The sequence below is a fragment of the Tyto alba genome, unplaced genomic scaffold (assembly GCF_018691265.1).
Source record: "Tyto alba isolate M040663 unplaced genomic scaffold, T.alba_DEE_v4.0 Super-Scaffold_1000006, whole genome shotgun sequence".
NCBI lineage: Eukaryota > Metazoa > Chordata > Aves > Strigiformes > Tytonidae > Tyto > Tyto alba.
The window spans coordinates 11,124,469-11,141,834 of NW_024881272.1; the positions used below are offsets into that span (position 1 = coordinate 11,124,469).

The window sequence follows — 17,366 nt, forward strand, 5'->3', positions numbered from 1 at the left end:
TCCATCAAGAGTCAATACATTCAATAAAGCCACTTATTTTTCTCTTAATGCTGAAACTTAAACTGTTGAGATAATCCTCCCCTGCAATGCAGAATAGAATTGTGAAGGCACTCTATTTTAAGTAGTTAAACATCATAGGTAGGAGCAAGATGACTGAATATAGCGTTCTAGAAAAGTACTCCTTACCTCATGCAGGAACTAAAAACTTATATACCACACTTTGTCACAAATCAGAGATCAACTGATGTAGTAACAAGAGTTCTCTCACATACTGTATTACTGCCCTTTTAAATGGATGTATTGCTAATTTTCTTGAGGATCATTTGGCATCGAGTTTGCCTCAGCTAAGTAGGCTAGCGTGGTCTAACTTGGAGTAAAGTATTTGAATGAATTCTGTCTCCTTTGGGAACTCTTGCTACCTCTTCAAGTTTTTCTTGCTACATCTGAGAATAAACCCATCACGAATACAACCAGCTGTAACTCTAAATGTTGTATGAAGTGAAACATTTCCACTATAAAAAGTCGTTCAAAATACTTATATGGAACCAACTAGATTTAACCAACTGCCTAAATTCTAGAAGACAGAAATTTTTAGGTTCTTGCCAAGCAAGGATCTTGCACGCTTTTCATGTCGTAAGGCCACAGAAACATAAAATCTTTTAAAAGTGCTTTCAGGCAGACTCAGTTTAGGACTTCAGTTTCCTGAAGTCCCTCTTTCTGTCTAGTGCATAAGTGCCTGTAATAATTCAGGTGTTAGAGATGATGGAGAAAGGTACATAACATTCTCTATGTTAATAATTACAGAAAAGTATTGTGTATTTTAGGGAATCTGTGCCTGTCAACATAAGGAACTGAATGAATAGGTTTTAAGTACTCAAAAGCAATGCCTTTCTAGATAGAGTACTTGAATTAGACAAACAGACTGTGAAGACTTTGTGACACAGGCTGTCTGCTATAGCTTGCATAAATCTGCTGAATGAGTACTCAACCAGAATTACTTGAGAAGGGCTGATAGAAGTTAATGCCAAGTGAAACAAACAATTCTCTCTTAGTTCTTTAGAACCAAGGTGCTAATCAATGAACATAGTCACTAATATACTAATGATTACTCATTCAATATGATAGGATTAGTAGGACACTATTAAAACCAGCAAAGTTGGATCATCTCTATTCCAATCTTGGATTTTATAGTTCTTATAATGAATTACTGAGTTCAGTAGCTTCCCTGCTGTAATCATCTAGAGGTGACACTGAATCCTTATAATCCACTGGTTTAACAGTCTTTATGATCTCTATAAGTTTAAATAAAATCTCCAACTGATACAACTAACCTTCAACCCAGCTTTGCTGTGAACTTATCCAGCTCCTTCCCCAAGGAACTCATTTGCTTCCACAAAGTAAACTGGAGAACATTTCTTTCTCCTTTGCCCCTTCTGTTTCCAAATACAGTAGTCCTGATCCTCTAGATAAGTTTCGTCAACTGAAACAACAGAGCGGGTAAGCTTATTTTCCAGACAGTGCAAAGTGATCTTTTAAGCATCACCAGTAGCCTCTTAAATACTTTTGATTTAGGTGTTGGTGTCAAAATCCTGATGTCATGCAATCCACTTTACTCTTCATGTCCACTTTTATCTATCTAACTTCACCCTGTGAGCTGGCTGGTAATTATGGTGACACTAAAGAAAGGATACATTTCAACAGGGTTCAGAAAAAGTTGGATGATGTAACTTAATCTCCTTTATCAGTCTCTATAGAATTCTCTTTGTCTTTTCTCATCAGCCAAATCTATAATGTCTTGTTACACAGCTATGACTCTGGCTTCACAGTTCTGAGGATAAAGTAGGCCCTCTCCCTGGTACAGTTCCAGGGATTTTTGATAAAGAAATCAGATCTTTTAGAATCTTAACTCCAAAAATAAAATGAGAGTTGAGAATCAGAAATCTGATTTTTACATGACATAACACAGGTTGTGTAAATTTTTAAAGCACATTTTCCCTACTCCATTCAACTAAAAAGATGTTTCTCTCCCACATCTCTGTATGTACTTCCACATCTTCATGCGCTAGCTGGTAAAACCATTCACTTTCCCCAGTCCTCAAATGAAGCAATCTAATTTGATTAGGCCTCTTAAAGGACAACTAGTAAATACTTAAATACCTTCTTACATTTGAAGTTTCTATGACCCTCTTTCAGTCTGAAATCAGTTTTATTAACTCTTCATAATAAGCCACTTATTGAATATTTGCTTCTACTAAGGATTCTTTAATAAATATAGAAAATACCTGTCTTAAGATCAGTGTCACAGGACAGCGGGTCAATCATCCTTATGAAGAAATAAGTGTAAAAAGTGTTTGAATAAGAAATGTTATTAACTGAAATTTAAATTTTTATTCAAGAGGATAGAGAGAAATGAGATATTCTTTCAGCATCACTGAGGCAGGTTAGTGCTGGTCTGTTGAATAAAACACTCACAATTTGTTTTGAAGAGAGACTTTGTAGATTTTGTTAATCTCAGTGAAAGGTAGAGTTACCAGCTCTAGAAGGCAAAGGTGCCCAACTTCCATTTACATCCTAGCAAACTTTTATGTTTGTTTTTAAGCAATCTGGAAGTAATTCGAGGATGAAATTAATGAGTATTTTTGTGAAAAAATCTGTCTTAATGTTGATTTTCACTGCCATGTTTAGGAAACGTGTTCTTGATTTAAGAAAGGTATTATAAGTAAGAATGGGAACGGCACTGTGTGAGGGAGACATTATTTGCTTGTTCTGAATAGGATAAAATGTGAGACTTTTCTAAGGCTATAGGAAATAAGCATTCAGTACATAAAATGTTTTGACTTTTAACTAAAAGGCTGAGTTTTACAGTGCCACCATCTTTTAAAGATTAAATCCACATGGCACTATATGGAATACAATATCCATTGTTCATACTTCTTGAATGACTTGGAATCATGTGTTAACATGATGAAACCAGATGACCAGATGGGATGTTCAAACACTAAACTCCATTCAGTGCTAGCCAGATGTCTTTCCTGGAGGATGGGGGAGGGATCCTCCAAATAGCAATTTCAGAAAAGATATTAACTGTCAAATTTTGAGCAATTGATTCAAGCGATAAATGTTTTATTGGTTATTCAGTAATTCCTTATCTGCTTTTAGGTAAGCTTGATCCTATCTCATCTTAGGTGCTGGTTTCAGATGTGGATTTATCATCTGAATCCAAAATGTTTGTTTATCTCCCCCAACTTACTCATTTAAGTAAAAGTAAAATTAACTTGGCAATTATGCTGGAGGTACAGGGCTTGCTTTTGTGGCTCAACTAGCATCTTAGGAAAAAACAAATAGAAAAAGACTGTAGTAGAGGACAAGGTAGGTAAGTCAAAAGCAAGCTACATTATGTAGCACTAAATTAAAAAAAAAAAAAAATTCCTAAATGGTTAGCAGTCACTCAGGTGGTATCTCTAAATTAGATTAACAAATGTTTCTATAATGAGCCAGTTATATGCATAACTATGTTTGCAGAAAATGCATGGCTATCTTCCTGTGCCATAAAAAACAAACCAAAACAAAAAATCTTCAGTTATGCTATCTTTGACCCTTACACAAATTCCACTACAGTGGAATTGCAGCAGTGTGGAGAGACTGTAAATATGTTTAGACAGCTGGTACAGTCTGAGGCCTTCTTAAGAAAATGGAAAACAATACAGAAGGTCTTCATTCAGAAATATTCTCATATAATGAAGAATGCCCAGTATCTTTCAATGCATAATGCCTTTTTCAGTGAATCTTATTGCTTGTCACGAAATAAAGTATGAGTTTTCAAACAGAACAATTGAGAAGTAGGTCTCCCCCACATTTCTCTTTTATGCTATGTTAACCTCACTTATTTTACATTTGTGCTGTAGAAGAAATGCCAGCCAAGATAAGTTTCTAAATTTAAAAATACTGGATGACAAATCTTTGGCAATGAGGAACGCACAATTCTAGTCTTCGTTACGCTTGACACCTCCTGTTGTAGAGAGCTAAGGAAAAAAGGAGCAGGAAGCTCATTAAGATCTTGTAGCCAAAGGCCACAACCTCCTTTCCTATAAAAGTCTCAAATTTTCTTGACTGTCTGCTCTCCCTTTGCAATGTCCAAAAAATGCAGTGAATCCTGAGGGCATCCACCAGGAAATCATTGCTGTCTGTTCTGTCTAAATCCCAAAGAAAGGAAGAAAAGGACAGGACTTAAGCACTGCATAGTGTGTTACCCAGCAGAGAGTCTTTGGAGAACAGACTAGAGAGCTAGGTCTCAATACAATAAAAAGTTTCTGAATTCACCAAGTCCCTCTGGTGAACTCAACGGCCTTGATGTTCTCATAACCTGCATATGCAAGGCACCAGTTTTCTTTCACCAGGAGTGTGTTGGAAACACATGGAGTCCTAATCCATTGAAGCCTGCTGGCATGATGTTAAAGGTGATCCCCTGTGCTAGCTGCTACAAAACAACATGCATGGGTTATGGGTGTGTTGGCATCTCCCTCGGGGAACCAAGTTAAACACTTATGCAACCAAGAAATACATTAATGAACTTGATACACGTTCAAGTGCTAGTGTTGACCTGTTTTTTAAATTTCAGGAATTTTTGATTTATAGAAAATTTAAACCAGTCTTTCAAAAAAACATTCTTAATTCCTCTTTGAAAAGGATATGAGATTTTTCATCTTTTTAAGTAACTCAGGTTTCACTTTCTTCATTAATGTAACTGATAGATTTTATTTTTTTTTTAATGGAAAAGATCTTGAGTTACCCAAATTTTGCCAATGAGCCTGAAAAATTAATCTAGAATACTGGTACTTGATAGAGTAGTCATGATGAATGACTCTCTAAATGAAGTTATGTAAACTTCACTCCCTGAATAGATGTACAAAACTGGCAGAGGTTATTGGTTAGAGGGATCTTTTTTCCTATTTTTTTATGATGTGTTTTGTAGAATTCAAATGTGGATTTAACCGTAAAATAAGGGTAAAACTTAATAAATACCACTAAAAGTGCATGAGTCACCAGTGAGGTGAAGAAATAGGAAGCTTTGATTTAGGAGAAAAAAAAAAAAAAACCAAAACAACAACAACAAAAAAAAAAAAAAAAAACAAAAAACCAAACAAACAAAAAAAAAAACCAAACAAAATTAATCCCACAGATTGAAGTAAGGATGTCCCATCTTCTGACCTACTGAAATTTCATGAGACAGTGCTTCCTTGACAGTACTGTTCTGTTTTGAGGAACCTTGTCTCTAATTTTACAAGTAGGAAAACTATGAAAGAGAGACTAATCAGATTGAAAGCTGGTTATTTATTTGAGGTTTCCACTAATAATGAAAATTTAATTTGAAGTCCTAATCTTTCTTGTGTCAATTTAATAGAAATATTTATGCACCTTTGAAAGTGATCTGCCCACAAAAAGGTACTATTCTATTTGCTTTTAAGTAAAATAAAAAAAGCCTCATCCTATCTATAGTAACTTTTCATATTTATTGCAACCAGTTCCAATTTTTTACATTTTTACATTTTACTCTTTGCAGAGGAATACAGCTATTCAGGCAGAGTGGTTTAAGAGAAGCAGGTGGGATGAGACACGGGTAAGAAGCAGCTCACCAGTGAATGGATTTCACAGGAGAAATATGTCTCTAGTTTTAGAATTTTGTAAACTGATGGTCTGGAGCACACCTGAGCTCTGATCCTAGCAGTGCACAAAACTTGGAAGGAAGAATTTCTTCTCTTCCATGTCTATAATATATTAGGATGCTGTTTACTGGAAAAAAAATGTGTTTTAAGCATTATGCAAGACTGAAGTATTATATAACCCCCTCCAAGGCAGTGGTGTTGGAACTTAGATGATGCTTAAACTTCCTTCCAACCCAAACCATTTGATGATTCTGTAAGAATTACAGGAGTCACCTCTTTCCTTGTTTGTTTTGTTGTTTGGGTTTTTTTTGTTTGTTTGGGTTAGTTTTGGTTTTGTTTTTTGTGTTGTTTTTTGTTTTTGTTTTTTTTTATGGCTTGTTTCAACTGACAGGGAAAAGAACTTCAATCCCAAACACAATTCAAAGATGGCTTGCTTGTATTTCCTTTCTTCAGGTAAAATGTGTAGTGAAGGCATTAGGAATGATTGGAAGTTAGAGGATGAGGGAAATACGTATTTGCAGAAAAAAACAGGTTCAATGGACAGTTTCCTCTATTATTGAATGTAGAAGGAACTGATAATTCATAAGGGTAAATGGATTAAGACACAAGAATAGTGTGCTATTTCTTTCTGCAGATTTGGTATGGTGTGTAACAATTGTAACAAATAAGTTCATAATTTACAGAGAATAAGCTTTATGTGAGTCTTTTCTGAAAGACATGATTTTGATGTCCCAAAATAGCAGAACACTAAATGAATTTATATTTTTGGTTATCTAATTTTCTCTCTGCTTAAGTTAGAAACCTGACTAATTTCAGTTTTATTCCATTTTATACTTGCAAATCATTGTAAAATCAGTCATTTTACAAGCATTACAAGACCTTCATCTCATATTGCAGTCCTGAAAATGATTCATAGTATCCACCTAAAGCAAGACAAATGAAACCACTTTTTCAAGACAAAGCATTCTGAAGTTCTATAAGTGTAAATATCCAAATGGCTGCTTCCACCGATACAAAGCAACCTCAAAAGTGGTGATCTTGATGAGACAGGAGGAGAAAACAGTGTGAAAAATTACTTCATTCTGTTTAGTTCAAGTCCAACTCTTCAGTGCTATATGTTTCCTTCACAGAAACAATGTCTGTTTTCAGTCTACAGTAGTTGAATTCTCAGCCGTGCAAAAAATACAATTATGACAAGTATACTTGACCTCCAGTGAAATTAAGGAGAGTACCACCTGCACTAAATATGTCTTGTAAACAGTGTCGGGAGCTAAGGCATACAGTCTGACTAGAAATCAAATCCAGTTGCATAGCTTTCTACAATAACAACATTTCAGGTTGCTTTAAAGTTTTGACTTCTAATTGTACCCTACTCTTAAACAAGGAGTGTTGATGAGTTGTTAGCAGCTGCACTGTGAACAGGAGCACTCTTTGTGCTGAGATAAAGCTGCCTAGCTCTAGAAATAGTCTGTCATGAAGTAAACAATTTTTTTTTTTTTTTACTTGATTCTCTTGTAGTCCAAATGTTACAAATGAAATCGAAGAACATAAGAAAACAGAAAACTGTTTCAGGGCACTTCTCAGAATATTTTGATCCCTTGACCTATGCCTACTCCTAGAATATACTGGTATAAAGATCCATATTTTGTTTTAAAGAAAAATATCCTCCTCCAAAACCCAACTCCTTAACTCCCTAGATAACAAAGATGTCCTAAATTAATTGATAAAATAGGTGTCATAGGGAAACAACAAAATATTCTTTCAGGAAGACACAGTATCCTACAGGCTGCTTGTCATATCTGAAAGCCAATCCAGTAAAATAAATGCTTTAGACCAGATCCAAACACATCTCTGTCATGGAAGTTCCCTAAATGTACACCCTCATCAGACTTCTTTTTATGCCAGTCTCACCTTGAAGTATACCTAGAAGAAGCCATCTTTGGTTATTTTGGCTACATAGTTCTGACTAGTAAGGTTCTCCATAAAGAGTACTTGATAATATTCACCTCTTCTCAAACCAATCCTTTTCCTCTTCGCCTTCAGATTAATGAACATTTTGCAGCATAGCTCAGTGAAGAAGGAATGTGGCGGAAGTCAGTTATTTAAAGCTTTTAAATCTCTAAATCATAATTTCTAATTTTTTTAGGTGTAGTTAGCTGGAATAGATCACACAGTGCAGGAAACATGTACTGGACAGTCTTGTATTTCCAGTAAGCTTTATATGACTGATAAAGCCATCAGTCCTGTAGCATAATATGAATGGGGAAAATGGATTCCTTGCCCACAGTGGCAGAAAACACCCATGGTGGGTTTTTCAGGCGGCACACGAAATCTGTAATGGTCTCAAAGATTATGGTACCCAGCTTAATCTTTCTCCCCAGCAAAGGTCAATTGCAAGCCCTCAAATCTTATCAACCATTTACTAAATATAAGGCACAGATGAATAAACATTACATATATGTGTGCTGTTGTTTATATTAGCTGCATCTCTGACAATTGTAGAATTTATAGCATTTCATTTAATATTCTTTTTACTACACTTCTTATTTCTGTAAATCAAAATTGTAATTATTCTGACTGTATGTAGTTTAGGTCTTTTTATTATTACTCTGTAAAAGTATTGTGACTTTCTTTAAAAAACTATATCAGTCCCAATATATTTAATAACTGTACAAGAAATCAATTTATTTCTGAGGAAAACCAGCTGAAGTGCCTTGGCTGTTTTGTAGCAAAGGGTTCTGTTTTTGTCTCGCATTTCCATAGCAAAGAGAATTAATTTGAGAGATCAATAGCGTTGCTGGCATATGTTGCATACTCCTGCTATAATTCACAGTGCTGGGGAGTATGTGACATGAGTTTAAACTTAATCTTGTTCCTTGTTGTATAGAATTATGCAAATGGAATAACCTCACAAAAAAAGCTTTTTTTATTATTATTATTATTAATTTAATGCAGTAATAACTAATAAGGGAAAATGTGGAAAACAAATTATTGTGTGTACTTAGGATAAAAAAAAAAAGTGCTATGACTTGATATTGGGTGTGTGTAAGGGTTGTTTTTGTGTAAAATGCATGGTGCACTTTGCAGCATGTGAAACCTGCACAAACTTTCCAATAATGTTAAAGCACTTGCAGAAATGTTGCACCTGGAGCAGGGAGGAGTGAAGAGGGCAAAGGTCAGCATTAGGCATTAAGACACTGACTAAACAGACTTTACACTCGGTGAAAAGTCCAGACAACCCCTGCAGTGTCATCTTACAACTCTGGTTTTCTTCTTTTCAGGACATAGTAATCCATAAATACACTCAAGTCACCAGCAGCTTAGCTCTTCCCCCCCTTCTCCCCCTTTTTAACTCTCCTTTCATTTTTAATTCTTACATAAAGATCTGAAATTTTAACCCTTTCTGTGTCTTCTAATCGACCATGGGAAATGCTTTTCTTCACTGTTGTCATTCACCATACTTATATTTTTAAATTATTTTTGCAAATTATTCTCTTAGAAAAGTGGTTTCAAATTAACTAAAGGATAATGATCGAGAACAGTAGCACAAATTCAGTGGATGGTTAAGACATTGTGGGAAATGATCAAATTTTTATTTAAAAAAAAAAAGACAGCAAACTCTGTAAACAACTCAAATGTATCCTTTTTTCTGCAGATTCTTAACCAGAGACTTTATATAAAATATCCCATGGGATGTAGTATAAAATTCAGTTTTACAACTTATTCTGAGGTTACTTGTTTCAGTTTCAACTGGGATGCTGCAAGAAAATAATAATCTGGCTTCCCATTGTTTTTTTTTTTTTTAAATCAAACAAAAAAACCCTCATCAATTTCTCTAAACTGGAAAAATGTTAGAGGTATAACAAAGAGGTTTTTGTACTTTTATCATACAATTAAGTCTTTCAGTTTTGCATCTATTACACTTAGTAGCTGAAATCATGAGACCAAACTGACTTTAATCATTTTATCTGATCCCATTATCCACATCCCATGGCTTAAGAGACTGGATAGACTCCTAATATAGTCTGGAGCCTTGACAGTAAAGATAGGCTGGTGAAATACAGCCCATCAATTTCATGTAACCATGCTCATTTTGCTGACTTCCTCTCCTCGTTCTGAGCAGTGCGTGAGGCCCTACTTCCATGCAGGATATTTCCCCCTTGCCTGCTTCTCACTACCCCAACCCTTCTGCCAGCCTACTGAGATGACCAGCAGATCTGCCACATAGGCTTTTTTCTTAATTCATTTTTACAGCTTCTGAACAGCACTTACACTAGATAGTTGAAAGCTTGAGTATTTCTTTCATACTGTGCGTGAATATTGATTAATAGGAACATTGAACAGAAAATGTTGTGTTTTTCTTTTTGCACAGAGATCCCTCATATTTGCTCGTGGTGGGAAAAAGTTTTCAGTTCCATGTGTGTGACACTATCATTTCAATTAGTCACAAAATGGCGGCCTGAAAAAATCTGTGAAATCTCATGATTGCTTCAGGCCCACAGACTTCTGTTCCTGTGCAGTGATTTTTAGAGTTGCTGCCCAAGGGTTTCTAAGTCGGTCTGTTCAATGGTGGGAAACAGAGAGTTTTCAGGAGAAACAGAAAGGTGAAACTGAGAGCACAATTTAATGAATGCCAATGAAGGGGGCAGAACCCAGTAAAGGTATTTACTTCTCATGGCAAAGGCTTCTGCAGAAATTAAAGACCTATTTCAGCACAATGTTTTACACAAGGATGGGTTGAGCTTTGAGCATGGAAGTGGGTCACTAGATTGCCTTCAGGTGTTAGAAGAATATATGCTCAACAGCATTACAAGATCAGATCCTTGGCACACAAATACTGGAGGTCTAGAGCTCAGATTGGGCAGTCCTGGTCATGCAGTGCAGCATTTTGTTGCAGTTAGTTTCACCGGTACCACGGGACGGTGTTAAATAAGGCATTACTCTACAGGATTCATTTAATTGTTAGGTCTTTTATTACAGCACTTTATGTTGAATATAGAGCTTCATTACAGATGGAATAGTATCTCCCATTTATTATGTATTCTGACATTTTTTTGCATGTTAGCAAAAAATAAAAAATGTATGTTCAAGTACATAAAAAACTTAAGAAAATTAAGCTAGAACGGAGTTACATGAACCTCTTGAGAAACAGGCTTTGTATCTCATCTAGTTATAGAAATACCACACCAAAAATGACCTGATTCAATAACAACAAAAAAGACTATTGTTCTGTCTGGAATTTTATATTCTTTTCAATCATCTGAGGTGTCTCCAGTACCCTTTGCTGTGGTATCTCAATGCAGATCTTGCAATAATAATGACAAATACAAAACTTGAATCCTGCTAATGTGACGTAGATGAGAAGCCAGGCAGTTAAATGATTTGCCCAGGGCTACAAAGCATCTTGCTGGAGAGCTGAAACCAGACCGTTTACCATGTCTGCCTGGCCAGTCCCAAAGTCTGTGCTTTGTTTTATGTTCTCAGGCATGTTTCTTCACGCACATGTTACTTGGACTGCATGCTTGACATATAGTAAAAGCCATGCTGCCCACTGCATTTTCTCCTGAATTTTCACCTTACATTTAAGAAGTGATTGGGGTTTTATTGAAAACCTGAATCAACTGAAGAAAAGAAGGCGATTTTATTGAAACCATTTTCATAATAATTTTTCAGAAATTATTTTCCAGAGCTGTTTGGTTGTTTCTTTAATCAGGTTTACAGTGATAATCTGAAATCATCAACAACTCAAGCATAATGTTAAACTAAACTGGGAATAATAGAGGGAATTTGTACAAAATAGTACAGGAACAATAAATCTGTTGCTAATTTTTTTCCTTGTGTAACAACAAAAAAACACCAACAAAACAAAAAAAAAACAAGACAAAAAACAAAACAAAACGCCACAAACAAAACCAACCAAACATGCTCTGTACTGCTTTCAATTGGTCTTTCCCCACCCCCCGCCATTTCTTCTAAAGGATTCATTTTACCCACGTATCTTATCCATGGGCTACATAATGTATGGGTAGGACCTCATGCATCTTTTGCATACCCTACTTGTTAAATCTCGATAAATATTGTTATATTACTCCACAGATATCTCACTAAATCCAAATAAAATAGTAGGTAAGACTGTAATGATGTCATCTGTGTGCATATTTCTGTAGATAATGTTTGTGTGTGATATATACAGTATTTACAATCTGTACTTTGCATGTAGATCACACAGACACGAGACTGTGATCACCAACCCCCATTGTGTGGGTGGGGTATGTGTGTGTAAAATTTATGTAGGCAAATTAATAGCATTTGAAGATTACAGACATTCTAAGGGTGAGCATTTTGGACAGTGGAAAGTTATATTTTTCTGACATTCTTTTTTAATTTGAAAAGTACCATATCCTTCACATTTTCTGATTTCATTAGAAAAGGCAAAGCAGTTCATGCTTTAATTCACCCACACCTTTTTTTTTTTTTTTTGTTCACTCTTTGCTTGAGGGTTTATATTTTTTTATTAATATTTGGCAATTAAATGACGATGAGTACCTGTTTGTCTGGTATGTGATAGACGTGTATTCCTTGCACGCATTTGTAAAAGAGGAACTTGAAATGATTTTTGCCTGAATGCAACTACGTTTGCTGTACAAATAATATAAATTAAATATTCTTAATTATTTTAGCTCATGCTAGAAAAGATTCAGGACAAAGGGGAGATTGATGTAGTGTGCCTTACAATGGCCCTACTGATTTCTCTACTGGCCCTTCCTCTGCACATGGTCAATTAGAATTGAAAATCCTGTGCTGATTTCATTCGCTGGAATTTTTAAGCAGGTCAGGAAGAAAGATGTTATTGAAAGGAAAAGTCTCATCTAAATAAGAAAAGAACACGTGGCCATCTGGTCTAACTGTACCATGCTGAAAGTCATTTTGGCTCAGCCGTAGTTTGAGCTTTGCAACAGTTTGCCAAAATATCAAACAGAAATCTGTTTACATTAAAACACTCTGTGCTTTTTATCTATAAAAACCCAACGAGCAGTTCTCTTCCTATCTGTAATACGTGAGCTCATTTGACCCTGTTACCTTATTGAGACTGCCTATGTTTCTGGTAAGCTCTCAAGTTACTTTTGCTGTGTAAAGGTATAAGTGAAACAACTAATCTTTTCAAAGTTTTGGAAGTAATCCTGAGCACTTTATTCTTATGACTGAAACTTGTGCTTCTGCTTGAACTAGGAAAGGCTCAAACAATCAGATGCAGCAGAGGAAGCATGGAGGGGGAAGAGGTGAGAGGAGAGTTCAAAAAAAGAAATTAGAACTTATAGTTTGTGTGAGTAGCACCATGGAGTTTGCACAACCAATTGGAGGCCACAAGCTAAGAGATGAGCTGTAACAGACATCAGATTTTTAAGGAATGGAGTCACAAATATGCATGAGCTTGGATGATTGCTTTGTTTCAACATCAACTATTTAAAAGTTTAAAGAAGTCAGCAAAAAACCACAGGTCTGAATTTTACACATTTAGGTAAATAGACTCTTTGTGCAAAAAGCTAAAACACATAGCTCCAAGTCTCAGGTGCCTGGACAACAGCAGCTGGGGGATAATGCCATATTTGCAAAAAGGCTGGGCATTTGTATCTCCTACCTACTTTAATCAGAGCTGCTAAACACTCTGCATTCACAGAAACCAAGAAACCTTACTGGGAGTTGAACTAAACATGGAGACAAGGGCCCTGTATTCATATGCTCGGGTTTAATGCTTAACTCTTATGTGCCTAGACATTACTTGAGCATTGACAGACAATATGTAAATTGCTGGTTGAAATATCCCTTCTAATACTACAAGGTAGTGGGTAAATCACTTCTGAAGTTTAGAGGAGTTGTGTAGGATTTCAGTCTCTAGGAAATGGATAAAAATATGATTGCTTATTGTCATTACTTTAAGAAAACAAAAGTCAGCACTTCCAAATGTAGCTGTGGGCGTTATTTTGAAATACATTTGTGAAGCATAAGTGACAAGTTTTATTTTTTCAAGCATAATATGCCAGGAAAAGTGAAAAGGAAATCCACATGTTAATATTAGTGAACTTGTGTATATAGATACAGATGTATTTTGCAAGTGTGGACTTCTCTATATGACCATTGTGTTGAATCTGCTTGTATATTTCATATAAGGTATATGAAACATTCCTTCAGAAAAGTGTTAAATCCCTTGGTTTAAAAAAAAACAAAACAGGAATGCTAATTTGACCACAGCTCTCAATTAATTCACTTAATTTCTCTGAAATGTCTTTTCTAGAATCTTTACCTTGCCTGTGGATATTGTTGCCACTACATGCAACCTTTTGTTTGTATGTCTCTGCTGCTATTTGGAAAATAAGTTTTTTTAAAGACTAAATTTATGGGATATTTATGCTGTGTTCCTTTTTTAATAGTGTTTATTAACAATATTAAATAAAAAAGCTAAAAAAAAAATCCGATCTTTCTATTAAGATACCTGTTATTACGACTAAAATATAGTTTAAGCCTTTTCAGGAAGCAAATTAAAAGCAGTGTATGGGTGTTTAAAAACATATTTTAAGTCTTTTTCACACAAAGTCCTTACTGAAAAGCAAAAAATATTCATCATCTGTATTGTACCATAATTTGTACCAGAAGACAATGCAGTTCTAAAGAACTTTTAGAAAACAGGTTTGCGCTGAGTGGGTTTAAAAATTAAATAGAATAAATGCTTTGAATCTCCCTTTTCCCTGTATGTCTCTGCTAACCCCACCCATAGCCACACCAAACGGAGAGCAACTATTTTGGGGAGTACTGCATTCCCAAGCCCAACTTTCTGGCACGATGACACTGGGCCAGTCGTCGCTCCTTTGGGCTGTGGCAACAGGAAGGCCAGGGGCGGCAAGGCCAGCTAACTAGTCCCTTGCCATGCACCCCTTCTTTGGTTTGAAGCCAACCTACTTGCAAAGCATTTCGCTACTGCCTTGTATAAAACTGCCACAAAACTGTCTAGGAGATCTCGCTAATCTCTCTAAACCCAAACATGTCCAAGTGTTCCAGTTGGACTGCCTTTCACATGTAGGTCTTTGCACACTAGCTGTTTGCCTTTATGTAGTATATTGTATGCATATACAAAATCTTTGCATAGTATTCGGGAGCTATACGGCAATTAGAGTAATGCATGAACTTTACATAAAATACTGCATTGACTGTAAAGCTAGAGTAGAAACCACTGTGAAATAGGAAACAGCGGATGCCCCTAGTTACACTCTGTTGGAAAGTGTGTGCACATATGCGCATGTTTTTTACAATAACATGCATTTACAAAGTTTCTTATTTCGTATTTTTTGCGAATCACAATGAAGTTGAAACTGAGCCTGGCCGACATAAGGAGGAAAGGCTTGTGTTTGTCTTTAATCTTTCTGCAGCACGGCTCAGACTTCTGTCTGATCTGCACATAGCAGAGCAAGGGGCTTGCCGTGCATTGCGTGCAGGCTCCTTGATTGTGGTGGGGAAAAAAAAAATCTGGCTGGAATCCAGACAGGCGAGCGCAGTGCTCTGTTGATCATTGTGTCTAGCCTTCAGGTGTCTCAGCTCACAGTGGGCGGTGGTTGGGGGAGGGGGAGATAACAGGAGGGCAGACAAAGAATAAAATGGTGTATTTAAAAAAAAAAAAAATCATATGTAAAAAATTCATGTAAAATCTTTTTTTTTAAAAAATGCTTTTTTTAACGTTCCTTTCCCCACAGTGGGAGCAAGCAAACATCTGTCCAGGAAGATTTATTTAAGCTATAATTAGTAGCGTCTGGAGTCTTTCAACAATTTCTCCTTATTGCACTTAATTTTTTTTTTTTTTTTAAGAAGTCTGCTCATCTTTCACTTAGAAACTGTTTTCACTTCATGCTTTATTAGAGAACTAGTCCAGCCAGGACTGAGTCAGATTTCTATTGTCTTTGCTTTTTCCCTTCTGAGCATAGTTTTCAGAATCTAACTTTTGGGGGGGGGGGGGGGGGATAGGAAGGAGCATGCAGGCAGCGGGGAAGGATCTTATTAAAGCTCTTATGAACATGTGGAGGTAAGGAGAAAAAAAAGAAAAAAAAAAAAAGCAACCAAAATACAAATTAGTGCTTCTTCTTATACAGTTATCCATTTGAGTTCAATTTCTTTTCCGGAGAAGAAATAAAAGCTCTGCTTTGTCTGTTGCTTCTGTTTGAGAACTCTCATAAATCTTGCCCAGAAAGCAACTTGGGCTTAAGGAGATCTGGACAGCAAAGCTCTGGGAAGCAATTGCAATGTCTCTTGCTACGGATATTCTCTTCTTTCTGCCCCCTCCGTCCCCACTGCCCCCTCCACCCCAACCTTCTGACGTTATGCTGTGAAAAGCCCCACAGCCTTTCCCACCCCACCAGGAATCTGAGTGAATACAAGCTGCAATTTAGAGGTAGTTAAAGTCACTTATCAAAAAGCCTCCCCTTGTGCTAAGTGAGTCCAGATATTATACTAGTTGTGTGTTTTCAGTCCAGCCATAACCCTTTTCTAACACTCCCCCCCCCGTTGGCTCGCCTCTCCCCCTCCCCCCGTGAAAGGGGTGGGATGGGAACCTTGCTCGACTTCATTGTTCCAAATGTAAGAGCTATTTGCCCCAAAGTGTCTTCACTGTCTTTCATAGCTAATTATAATAACTGTCAGATGTCTGGAAAGTCTGGGCTGCCCTTGCTGGCGGAGTTAAAGTTTGCCTTTATTTTCTCCCCTTGGGGACAGATCAGGCCTGATTAGACACAGAGTACAAATAAAAGTGAACAACATACGTGTGTAGGGCTTTTTGTCTTTGTTTTTCTTTATGAACAAAGCAGCACGCTGGCTATGTCAGGAAGCAGTGTGGCATGCAGCATGCATGCAGGCACTGCCCTGGAGGATAACTCTTTTTTTTTTTTCCTTTCTTCTTTTTCTTTTTTTCTTTATTGAAGCGAGCAAGAAATATTTCTGAATTTGAATAGCCCTTTAGATATCTGTTCATCTCGTAGGGAAAAGTAACCATTAATTTAATGTATGTAGCATTTTGACAATTTTAAGAGATTTGCTTTTCTGGGTGAAAATAAAAATAAATAGACCCTGTACTCACAGTTTTGTTGTGCTGTGCAGGTCGCTGTCTCCTCCTGCAGAGACAAGGAGGGTCGGAGGATGTCAAGGGTGCAGAATCCCAGTTTAAATCAGGAGAAATGTACAACTGTGCTTCCTGAAGTCGCCTGGAAGTCAGCCACTTGTGCTCAGACATCCCATTGCTGCTCTGCATGCTATACTATCTGCAGTTCTGAATTGAACTAAATACTGCCCATGTGAAAGACAGGGGAAACACAGTCATGTGGGACACACAAATCCACTCTATTGGCTCCGAAGGCACAACTTCAGCATTCTTGCATTTCCACCATTGGTTAACAGTTCAAGCTGCAAGAGTCTAGGTCCTCCTAGTGAGTCCGTTTTCCCTTTATGTGTGGAAGAATGACTGTAGGATTTTACAGTGACAGGATTAGTTAAGAAAGGGACTGAAGTCATCTCTTTGACTGAAGCTGGTGGGTGGGGATTGGAAGCTGTGCTTTTCTCAAGTCGACGTTTTTCCTTTTTCTGCCTGCGTTCTGTGTGTCAGGAAACGCTTGCAGTTACTTGGGCAGCACAGAGAAACTGAAGTGACTTTCTTTGGGTTCAGGGATA

The 17,366-nt window shown here is 36.7% G+C and overlaps 1 long non-coding RNA gene across 7 annotated transcripts in view; it reads right to left on the minus strand.

Annotated features, from left to right (window-relative positions):
- Positions 1–17,128, minus strand: part of LOC116963498 — a 65,779-nt gene extending 48,651 nt beyond the window's left edge. For all 7 annotated transcript variants that reach the window (XR_004408211.2, XR_004408208.2, XR_004408210.2 and 4 more), the window contains exon 1: positions 16,780–17,128. This is a non-coding gene — a long non-coding RNA (uncharacterized LOC116963498). The remainder of the gene's footprint in view (positions 1–16,779) is intronic.
- Positions 17,129–17,366: the final 238 nt, after the last annotated feature.